This window comes from Microtus oregoni, unplaced genomic scaffold, assembly GCF_018167655.1.
Source record: "Microtus oregoni isolate MIOR12 unplaced genomic scaffold, Mior012 000018F_ref0000195, whole genome shotgun sequence".
Classification (NCBI taxonomy): domain Eukaryota; kingdom Metazoa; phylum Chordata; class Mammalia; order Rodentia; family Cricetidae; genus Microtus; species Microtus oregoni.
The window spans coordinates 28613923-28626440 of NW_024543077.1; the positions used below are offsets into that span (position 1 = coordinate 28613923).

A 12518-nucleotide genomic window follows, 5' to 3' on the forward strand; every position below is an offset into this window, starting at 1 on the left:
AGCACTATTGTTAGCCAGCACGTCTCCCTCCATGGTCAGGTGAATAAAATATACAACTGCAGTATTCAAGATTCTCTACATGGCTGGGTGGTGGTAGCGCATGCCTTTAATCCCAGCACTTGGGAGGCAGAGGCAGGTGGGGCTTTGTGAGTTTGAGGCCAGCCTGGTCTACAAGTGTTAGCTGCAGAGAAACCCTGTTTTGAAAAACCAAAAAAAAAAAAAAAAAAAAAAAAAAAAAAAGAAGATTCACTACAAAAACAGAACAGGGAGAATGAATTTCACTATGTATGTAGAAAGTGGGCTTATTAGAATGTCTCACAAGTTGCGGTTCAGGTCATCTAAAAATAGTTGCCTACCAATGGCAATGAAGAATGCAGGAGATTGGTTCTCTGCCTTTTGTCTAAGATCAAGTGAAGAATCCAATAGTTGTTCAGCCCATGATGTACAATGTCTCAGCTGGTTTTAAGTATACACCAAAATTACAAGAAAGTAGGCTCTAAAGCTAGTAAAAAAAAAAAATGAGCTTGGTAGCCAGAGCTAGAGCAAGAAGGCAAAACCAGAGACTTTTCTTCTTCAATATACTTTATATGTGACTGCTGCTGCCAGGATGGGAGATGCTGGTTAAAGTTGGGTCATAGACTTTGTTTGAATCAAATTTTTTTTGAGATTTCAAGACAGGATTTTTCTGTGTAGTTTTGAATCTCAATCTGTAGGCCAGACTAGTCTCAAACTCAGAAAATCCCACTGCCTCTGCCTCTTAAGTGATGGTGTTAAAAGTGTGCACTGACACCAAGCAGCTAAAGGTGGGTCCTATTATCTCAAATTATACAGATTAATGGAGAATTTTCCCACTTCAAAACCTTTAAGTAAAATCTCTATCAGGTATAATCAATTCTTTATGTATTAGTTAATCCCAGAGGTAATCAGTTTGACATATGAAAAATAGCCATTTCAACAGCCAAGACAGCAGAAATGAGAAAAAAATCTTGCCTGTAGGAGGCACAAAATGCATGGGAGTTATTTTCAAAACAGTGTTTTTCCTCAACAAAGGAAGCATGGGGATTTTACTTAGGAAGTCTGAACATAAAAGATAGAGAATACAAAACTAGAAAACTTCAAGGAAAAGTCACCTAACTGCCCTCTATACAGTGTTCCTGGATGAACAGTTATGATGGTCTCTATTACTCTCAGAGAAAGCAACTTTTGCTCTGAGCAGGGTGACTAGGCAGAAGGCCAGAGCTGCTTCCATGCAAGTCAAGGAGTCCATTTTAACTAGCCCTGGCTTGTTGTCTGTCTCAAGCTTGTAACATCACTGTAGAGAATTTCATTCTTTCTTTTTTCTAACAATTGCCCTATAGCTAATCACCAGGTGAGGCAGAGGGAGCACAGGAACAAGCAGGATGTTTTAGCTGGTTGGCCAGAAACTATCCTCAGAATGAACCACAGGATCAGGGGTAGACCCATGGGCCCTACATGGTTTATGAAATTTATTTACATATCACTATAGCACAAAGTCTAATTGATCTAAATTATAAAAAGACAGAGTCATATATTGAGGTAAATGCTAAAAGATTAGAGAAATAAAGGAGTCAAACATTATAAAGATATTTTATGTCTACTGAATACTTAGACCAAAGTGAGCAAGATCCTGTCTCCAGGAACACCCAGATTGAATGCCGTGGGTTCCTGTCCCCTCCCACAATATATTCCTCTCTATTCCAAGCCAATTTGAGGACTATAGGTGTTAACTCTTCTATAGAGTTCTAGTAGGATTCTGCTCTGGAATTGTCCACCGTGGGATTTTTTTTGGGGGGGAGGCCATGGAGTTAGGCTTTTGAGGTCTTCTTCAGTTTTCTTGAAGGTTATAGGTCTATTTAAATTGTTCACATGGTCTTGATTTAATTTTGATACGTGGCACCTATCCAGAAATCTGTCCATTTACTTTACATGTTCCAATTTTGTGGAGTATAGTTTTTTTGTAGTATGACCTAAAGTTTCTCTGGATTTCCTCAGTGTCTGTTGTTATGTCTGCCTTTTTTGTTTATGCCTTTGTTAATTTGGATGTTCTCTCTCTGCCTTTTCATTAATTTGGATAAGGGTGTGTCTATCTTCTTGATTTTTTTTCAAAGAATCAGCTCTTTGTTACATTGATTTTTTTTTTGTATTGTTTTCCTTCTTTCTATTTTATTGACTTCACCCCTACATTTGATTATTTCCTGTCATCTACTCATCCAGGGTGAGTCTGCTTCTTTTGTTGTGGAGCTTTCAGGTGTGCTGTTAACTCACTAGTGTGAGATTTCCCCACTTTCTTTATGCAGGCACTTAGTGCTATGAACTTTCTTCACAGCACTGCTTTCACAGTGTCCCGTATGTTTGGGTATGTTGTGCCTTCATTTTCATTGAATTCTAGAAAGTCTTTAAATTTTTTTCTTGATTTCTTCCTTGAAGCAGTTGTGATTCAATTGGGCACTGTTCACTTTCCAAGAGTTCGCAGACTTTCTAAGATTAGTATTGTTGTCAAATACTAACTTTAAAGTGTGGCGAGCTGGAAACCAGCGCAGGGCATGCTGGGAACTGTAGTTTCCACCCACCGCCCCAAGTCACGGGTGGCAGGAAAAGCTGCTAGGTCTGGCTCCATTTCTAGCACTTGACTAGTGGCGGTGGGGAGGCCCTTCGGTGGGATGAGGGCAGGGTCACCGCGACAGCCAGCAGCCCAGTACCCCCGGCCTCTCCCGACAAGTGCTGATCCTCAGCACCGTCCCGGCGCCGCGGCCACCTCGCGCTCCGGGTGTCACGGAGCTCGGGTTCCTCCCCCTCTGTCCCCTCCCTCTCGTCTCGCCGCCTCTGCCGCCGAAGGAGCAGCCGCCACTGGAGACTCTTGCAGCCGCGTTCCAGAGCCCCGGCTTGGAGAACCACCGCATCGAGAGCGTCAAAAGCAAAAGCCGCGATGTGGCGACAATGCAAAGACACAGAAATGAAGTGACAGTTGAACTGGGGAAGAACAAAAGAGATGAACACTTACTGAAAAAGAGAAATGTGTTCCCCAGGAAGAAAGCTTGGAACATTCAGATGTCGATGCTGATTTTAAAGCACAAAACGTAACGCCAAAAGCTATATTGCAGAATGCTACAAGTGATAACCCTGTAGTCCAGTCTAGCGCCGTCCAGGCAGCAAGGAAACTATTATCGGGTGACAGAAATCCACCAATTGATGCCCTAATAAAATCTGGAATTTTACAAATTCTAGTGAAATGTCTAGTTAGGGACATTACAGTTTGAAGCTGCTTGGGCACTAACTGACATAGCATCAGGAACCTCTGCACAGACTCAAGCTGCTGTACAATGTAATACAGTGCCCCTTTTTCCGAGACTCCTCCATTCCCCACATCAGAATGTCTGTGAACAAGCGATGTGGGCTTTGGGAAACATTTTAGGTGATGGTCTTCAATGTAGAGATTATGTCATGTCACTGGGAGCTGTGAAACCTCTTCTGTCCTTCATCAGTCCCTTCATTCCCATCACCTTCCTTCGGAACGTCACATGGGTCATTGTCAATCTCTGCAGGAATAAGGACCCCCCCACCGCCTATGGAGACAGGAGATTTTGCCAGTTTTATGTGTTCTCATATACCACACAGACATAAATATTATTGTAGACACTGGTTGGGCTCTGTCATACCTGACAGATGGAGGAAATGAGCAGATACAGATGGTCATTGATTCGGGCGTTGTACCATTCCTCGTGCCCCCTCTGAGCCATCGGGAAGTGATTCAAACAGCAGCAGTCAGAGCAACTGGGAACATGTTGACCGGCATAGACGAGCAGACCCAGGTGGTTTTAACTGCCACTTCCTGTCCTACTTCCCAAACCTCTTATCACACCCGAAAGAGAAAATAAATAAGGAAGCAGTGTCGTTCTTTTCCAATATAACAGCAGGCAATCAGCGGCAAGTTCAAGCAGTAATAGATTCCGGGTTAATCCCCATAATCATTCACCAGCTTGCTAAGGGGGACTTCGCAACACAAAAGGAAGGTGCTTGGGCAATTACCAACTTAACAATAAGTGGCAGAAAAGATGAAGTGGAGTACCTTGTACAACAGAATGTAATACCACCACAGTCAGTTCAAGACTCTCAGGGGGTTCAGGGGGTTCTGGATGGTCTTAAAGACATCCAGGTAATGGCTGGTGATGAAGCAAGCACAATAGCCGAAATAACAGAAGAAGGTGGAGGTTTGGAGAAAATTGAAGTTTTGCAGCAACATGAAAATGAAGACATATATAAATTAGCATTTAAAATCATAGATCAATATTTCTCTGGTGATGATATTGATGAAGAGTCCAGCCTCATTCTTGAAGCAACAGAAGGACATACTTACAACTTTGACCAACCTCCAAACAAAGGAATTGAGTTTCTAAGGTCCATGAAGCACAGCATCTCTCATTCAATACAAAACACCACCAGATGGCCACCAAGCGATAAGACAGCAAGCAACAGAAGGCTCGCAGCACTCTTGCCTCTTTGTTTTGATGCTTCTGAAGCAAGCCATGGCTCAGTCACTTTGCAGTTGCCAAAGGTCACTCTCACATGGACTGTAAATGCATATGCACGATTTCCTGAACTGTTTTAGAATCCTCCTTAACAATCTCAACTACCCTACTTTTCCATGTTCCCTGGTGCCACATGCTGGCAACTGCAGTTGCCAGTTAGAATACTCCATAGTGGTGGCGTATCAGCTGCCCGCTGGTACTCCTTTAGAAAACAGTGCACTGTGGATCAGGACACTTTGGTATGATGTATATTCGGGTTGGAAGATTACAGAGGTGCAGTGTGATCTGAGCCTCCATCATTGTCCTCCTCAAACATATTTTCATATGGAAGAATTAAAGTACAAGTCAAATGACTTTCACTGGTGGAACTTACACACAAAAGATAATAACGTAAAATCAAGACACTTGGTTATTGATTTTAAAAGATGTTTTTTTAAAACTGCACTTCAGCTACCATTAATTGATGTGTTTATTATCTGCCTCAGAAGCCAGAGTTGGAGCAAGAGCTTTAGATATCAGTGCTAATGCTTTCACCATTATACCTAATTTTTGAGGACAGAAAACCCTACTTGACCACTCACTCAGCCTGTTTTTTCCTGATGTTTTTAATAAGCAACTGATGTGCATGGTCTCTACCTGAGCTGCAGCCTCTTACAGACTTGAACTTCTGTGAAGTTGAAAACAAGAGTCCCTGACTATAAAAAACATATGTCAATAAGTAAATAAGTCAAAACAGGAATGGAAAAGGTCTAAATTACGCATTGGTAATGTTTGAAGATAGTCTTGCTTTCAGCTTCCAGGAGTTATTTTTCTTTTGGCTTTTATTTGATAATTGGATATGGTTGACTTTCATTGGGTTTAAACTGTGGAGCTTTCATGTTTACTGTAATTTAGACTGAAAACAGTTTTTACTCAGTAACCAGTACTTTTGATAAAGTGGTGGCAACCAACCAGCAACTCTTTAGAAGTGTTCCAAGACTTCATTCTTGAGTATCGGGGAGCTCATTCCCATCCCACTCAGAGCATCCGCACGCTAAAGAGAAAGCCAGGATCTGTGTAGAGGAATGATGTGCAGTTATTTTACTCAGCCTGATTTGCAGAAACATTTCATCTGTAAAATCTGGTTTACTATGTAAAGTCGTTGCTTTTGGAAAATTGTCTGACCCAGTTATTGATGCATGAATATGGATTTGCAGTTTTTTAAACTAAATAATTTGTGCTGTCACAGAAATGGTTTTGTTGCTCTTGTTCACTGGGTATAATTTCCCAATGCGCTGATGTGAAGGGATTGAAATCTAAACTAAGTTAGTTTTCAGATGGGGGCGTGTCTACTGTGACAAGAGGAGCCAGATGCCATCAGAGCTTTGTGAACCAGCCGGGGTGTTTTTGCTGAGAGACAGCACAGCAGGTGTGCTTCATTACAGAAGTGTGTATCTGCCAAGGTGGAGCCACTTTAAAGAGTGAGCTTTGTCTTGTATCTAAAATGGATACAAGCATATGTTTAAACTGCAAGATTTTTCCTTGCTAGAGAATCTGTTTTAATATAGTGGTTTGGCCTCTGATTATTTATAGATTTTATAAATTTTAGAATCACTTTCTCTTTAAGGTGGCTCAGATTTTTCAACTCTTGTGCACATAAAATTGAGTTGAAGTTAAAAAAAACCATAGTGATCTGATAAGACACCGATGATGATTCCAATTTTTTTGTGTCTGCTGAGGTTTGCTTTATTACCGTGTATGAGGTCAATCTTAGAGAAGGTCCATGAGGTGCTGAGAACATATATTCTTTTTTTTTTTTTTGAATTTTCGAGACAGGGTTTCTCTGTAGCTTTTTTTGGTTCCTGTCCTGGAACTAGCTCTTCTAGACCAGGCTGGCCTCGAACTCACAGAGATCTGCCTGCTTCTGCTTCCCAAGTGCTGGGATTAAAGGCGTGCGCCACCACCGCCTGGCTCAAGAACATATATTCTTTTGTGTTTGGGAGGAATGTCTGTAGATGTCTGTCATGTCCATTTGAATCATGACATCTGTTAGTTGTCTTATTTCTCTGTTAAGTTCCTGTCTGGATGACTTGCCCATTGGGGGAGAGTGGCGAATTGAAATCTCCTGATATTTCTGTGTGATGTTTTATGACGGACACAGTACTGACTGTGACAGTCTTTTATGAGTGCATAAGTTTTGGCCATTGATAATTGTCTTCATTTATTTCCTGGCACAGTGGCCTCATGAGGCACACCACTTTTCATCTATAAGTGAACACTTAGGTTGTTTTTATATTTAGGCCACAATGAATATACCTGTCATAAGCATGAGAATCCAATACATCTTGATTCTAATTTCAATAATATGGAAACTATATTAAGGAGATTGCTGGGAAACTATAGGAATTTTATGTCATTTTATGAGTACTCCGTATATTGTGGACACACATAAACACGTGGATATAAAAAGAATACCTGGGCATGACAGTTTACTGTGTCCCCTGTGGTAATGGTTCTGTCCCATGTGTGTAATATATCCAAAATGCATCAGGATACATACACTAAATATGTGTGATTTTACATCAACTCTAACAATGCAACATGCTGTTATTTAATTGTAATTGACACCTGTGGGAAATCTCAAACTACTGCTATCAGTTTATTTCCTATGATACTACACAATCTTGTGCCACATTGAGATTCATTTTTAAATTCTGCATGTGCGTTATTTTCACTGTTTTCCCATTTAAATCATACCACATGTAGAAATTTTAGGTGAAAGTAACAATGTATTCTTTGTCACTACTATACTATACCATATACCATACCATACTATACTATACTGCAGTCTTCTTTCTATGTCTCTGTACATTATTTTCCAGATGTGCATTCAAAGATGTTTAGAGTCCTGGGTGCATGGCCTAGGTCAAAACATGAATGAACAGAACCACAGGCTGTCTCATGATCCATCAAACTCCCAGAAGCTCTGACAGCTCAGCCAACCTGCTCCTCCTTTTCAGAAGGCAATACACCTCCACTTACCATGGCATGGCTTTTGACTGCCCTCACATTTCCCCCAGAGCATCATAGGAGGAGAAAACAAGAAAAATTCCCAAATCTACCTCCCAATGGTGTCCCTTAGAACCACCCTGCTGGGCCTCAGGACAATAACAGCTCCTCTACTAGATGAGCAGAGATAAAAGGTTAGACTGCACAGGCCTTCCCAGCTATGGCCTTCCCGTCCTAGGGGAAGACAAGACTCTCATCAAAGAAATTCATATTTTAATTGAAACTCTTCCAGTCTTTCAAGGCACTTCCGGTTCCTCCTCCAAGATGCAGTGTCCCTTGTGTGCATATTCTATTACACACTCAATGTCCAGAGCAGCCAACCCTCTGCATCACAACTCATAAATTCTGCTGCCCAACAAAGGTCACAGTTAAACAGTAACTGCTGTTCAAGCAAAAGGAGGCCATGAATTAGAAAATGATGAAGAGTCATTGGAAAGGCTTAGAAAAAGAATAAAGAAGATGGAAATTAAGCAATTGTTATCCCCAAAAATTATTTTAAAAAGTTAAAATAGGTTTTATGGCTATATGCTCCAGAGTCGAAAGATTTATATTAGATCACAACAAGTTTTATTTGTTTTGTTTTTTGTTTTTCGAGACAGGGTTTCTCTGTGGTTTTGGAGCCTGTCCTGGAACTAGCTCTGTAGACCAGGCAGGTCTCGAACTCACAGAGATCCACCTGCCTCTGCCTCCCGAGTGCTGGGATTAAAGGCGTGAGCCACCACTGCCCGGCTCACACCAAGTTTTAGTCTGTCATTTTCTCTCAGGATATTCATCATAAACCTGTAAAATAATGGTTATTTTAGGCAGGGCCATACCATTTTGTCCTGTTATATTTTGGTATCTTCTGGAATTTGGCTCGATAATAAGTTCCATTCTTTATCCAGATTCTCGATTCCCTGGTCTGTGGATGCTAGAAATGACAAGTCAGAACATTTATCAATTGATATATGGTATTTTGTGTTTGTCCCAATGAGTAAAGCTTGCCTGGAGATTGGAGGCTGGGGGGTCTATTTTTCCTTCTCACTGCCCAGTTAAGGCCCAACCTTGAAGCAGTTGCAAGACTTTCTTTCCATCACTGGGCAGCTGAAGCAGGATTATGTGTTCAATGGAATTATCAACTGCATTGTTTAAGGCAAGCCTAATCTACAGGAGCCATTCCTTTAAAGAGAAATAAATAATCAACATAACTTGAGAAAAGAAGAATGAAAAATTTAATGACTTGGAAACAATGGGAAACAGATTAAGATGTTTGAGCTGGGATAAATTTAAAGGAATTCAAATTTAAAAATTGAAACTCATAATTTTTTTTTTTTTTTTTTTTTGGTTTTTCAAGACAGGGTTTCTCTGTAGCTTTGGAGCCTGTCCTGGAACTCCCTTTGTAGACCAGGCTGGTCTCGAACTCACAGAGATCCGCCTGCCTCTGCCTCCCGAGTGCTGGGAATAAAGGCGTGCGCCACCACCGCCCGGCCCTCATAATTGTTTTTATAAAGAAAAGCAAGTATAACCGAAAAAAACACAAAGCTACACTGACTTTGCCAAAGGTAAAGTCATTCCCTGGCAGAGGGAATGGCAGTAATAAGCTATTACTTCAGCCTGTGCTCATGTGTACCGTCAGCTGCTGAGACCTGTCAGCTGACACATGCAGTTACAGCGAATGGATGGAACAATGACAGCAAGGTTGAACACATCTGTATGAGAGTTCCTTCTTGCAAATTCCATATTCTTTGGCTCAATAAACCTTCCCACAATGTATACAGAAATCTGGCCTGACTTCATTGACATGCCGTGGATCAATACATGCTGGAAAATAACAAAATCACATATCCATCTACAATCATGTCTTATTTCATAATGTTGACTCCTCAACTGTTGTCTATAGTGTTTTCCCTATAGTCTACAGAGTAAACTATTCCACCTATTATGGTATGAAGGCAGAAACCTCACTCCACACATAAATCCTTTTTCTATTACTGAAATGGACAGTTGACTCAATGACTGAAATTTGTAATTTTATAACTGAGTGGTAATTGAGTTGCTTAACCTAATAATTTGTTTGGTTTAATCATGAGAACAAGGTTATTTCCCTGGGGAACAATGGAGTGGGATCAAGGCTGCATGATCCAACCTAAGAAATTTGGATTCAGAATCATTTTTCTACAAACTGAAGATACTGATGTTCTAGAATTATGCCTTCCTATGCATAAATCATTCCACAAACTTAAGTTTAATAAACAAAATCTCTGTAATAACACCATGCATCTGGGGTAGTTAATTTTCAAAAGAGGAATCAGCCTGGAAAAGATCTGCATTCCACATAAGCTGTCATCTTGAAGTCCCTTTTGGGTTTAGGCCCAAGGATATACTATGAACATTTTTTTAAAAAATGGGAGAACCCATGCAGTGGTGGTGCAAGTCTTTAATCCCAGAACTCAGGAGGCAGAGGCAGGGGGATCTCTGTGACTCCATGGCCAGGCTGGTCTACAAGAACTAGTCTCAGGACAGGATCCAAAACTACAGAGAAATCCTGTCATGAAAACCAAACCAAACCAAACCAAAACAAAACAAAAACTAGCAAACAAAAAAAATGGGACAGGAGAAGGCATGTCTAACCTCTTAGGCAGATGGAGATTTACAAAGCAAAACTATATTTTTGATCATGCATGATGTTCAGAAATTCTAAAAGAATCAAATCTAAGTTAGGTTCTGGTCCTATCTATCTTTTATTTCTTCTGGGTCATCAAGGCTGACCCAGATGAATTTATTATATCAGCCTTTCACACCTCACTATTATTAATGACGTTTTCATAAGGATGAATAGAAGACTGAGCACTTAGAACACTTAAGACTCATCCACAGGGCCTAACATTGATACCCAGCACCCACAACTGTCTGTATCTCCAGTCACAGGGGATTAGACACCATCTTCTGGTCACCACTGGTACCTGGGATACCCTTGGTATATCCACTGGTCAAATGTCAACATCTAAATGAAATTCACTGTGTGTGAAGATAACAGGCACAGGAAGAATACCTATTTAAAACATGGAGTCAAATACATACCTGTCTTTTCAACATTTGCATATCTGTTTTCCTAGAAGATCAGAAGAATGCACCAGATTTTCAGGGCCTTCAATGACAGGAAGTTCTGACTAATCATATGTGGTGCTATGAAACAAATTTGGGCACCCAAAAGGATCAGTCCTCCTGAGACAACTCTCCAGGTCCCACCTATGTCGTATAATGCTGAAGGTGAAGGTACCACACTATTTCTTCTGTCTCCTAGCACTTAAAGGATATAAATGTCCTCTAGATGGTGGTCCAAAGATTCAATGGACTGAACAGAAATGGAATTTCTATATTGCTTATTTTTCTTTCAACTTGAGGAGTTTATTTCTTCTTACAACTTCTAGTCCATTTATCAGTGAAATAAGGAAGAGAATTCAAGGCAGGAACTGATGCAAAGGCCATGAAAGAATGTTGCTGATTTGCTTACTCCTCAATGGCTTGTTTTTCTTTTTTTTTTTTTTTAATATTTATTTATTATGTATACAATATTCTGTCTGCATGTATACCTGAAAGCCAGAAGAGGGCACCAGACCTCATTACAGATGGTTGTGAGCCACCATGTGGTTGCTGGGAATTGAACTCAGGACCTTTGGAAGAGCAGGCGATGCTCTTAACCTCTGAGCCATCTCTCCAGCCCCCATTGGCTTGTTTTTCTAATTAAATTTATTGAACTCTACATTTCTCTCTGCTCCCCTCCCTGCCTCTCCCCTCCCCCTTTCAGACCTCCCCCAAGGTCTCCATGCTCCCAATTTACTCAGGAGACCCTGTCGTTCTCTACTTCCAATGTAGATCAGATCTATGTAAGTCTCTCGTAGTGTACTCATTGTTGTCTAAGTTTTCTGGAATTGTGATTTGTAGGCTGGTTTTCTTTCCTTTGTGTTAAAAACCACTTATGAGTGAGTACATGAGATAATTGTCTTTCTGGGTCTGGGTTAACCTCACTCAAAATAATTTTCTCTAGCTCCATCCATTTTCCTGCAAAGTTCAAGGTGTCATTATTTTTTTCTACTGTGTAGTATGACATTGTGTTAATGTACCATATTTTCCTTATCCATTCTTTGGTCAAGGAGCATTCTTAGAGGTGTAAGATGGAAATGCAGAGTTGTTTTGATTTACATTTCTCTGATGACTAAGGATGTTGAACATTTTCTTAAGGGTCTTTCAGATTCTGTTTAGGTCTGTACTCCATTTTTGTTGGATTATGTGATCTTTTGGTGTCCGATTTCTTGAGTTCTTTGTATATTTTGGAGATCAGACCTTCATCTGATGTGGGGTTAGTGAAGTTCTTTTACGATTCTGTAGGCTGTCGTTTTGTCTTATTGACTGTTTCCTTTGCTTTACAGAAGCTTCTCAGTTTCAAGAGGTCCCATTTATTGTTTTGCTCAGTGTCTTTGATACTGGGTTCTATTTAGAAAGTGGTCTCGTGCCAATGAGCTCAAGAGTACTTCCCACTTTCTCTTCTATAAGGTTCAGTGTGTTTGGCTTTAAGTTGAGGTCTTTGATCCATTTCGACTTGAGTTTTGTGCATGGTGATAGATATGGTTCTATTTCAATTCTTATACATGTTGATATCCAGGTATGCCAGCACCATTTGTTAAATATGCTTTCTTTTGTCCACTTGATATTTTTTGCTTCTTTGTCAAAAACCAGGTGTTCAAAAGTGTATGGATTAATATCTGAGTCTTCTATTCAGTTCCATTGGTCCTCTTGTTTATTCTTATGGCAATACCAGGCTGTTTTCACTACTGTAACTCTGTAGTAGAATTTGATGTCAGGGATTGTGATGCTTCTAGAAGTTCTTTTAGGTATAGGATTGTTTTTGGCTATACTGGGTTTTTTGCTTTTCCATATGAAGTT

The 12518-nt window shown here is 40.4% G+C and overlaps 1 pseudogene; it reads left to right on the forward strand.

Annotated features, from left to right (window-relative positions):
• The first annotated feature begins 764 nt into the window (after window positions 1-764).
• Window positions 765-4415, forward strand: LOC121458782 (annotated as a pseudogene).
• The last annotated feature ends 8103 nt before the right edge of the window (window positions 4416-12518 follow it).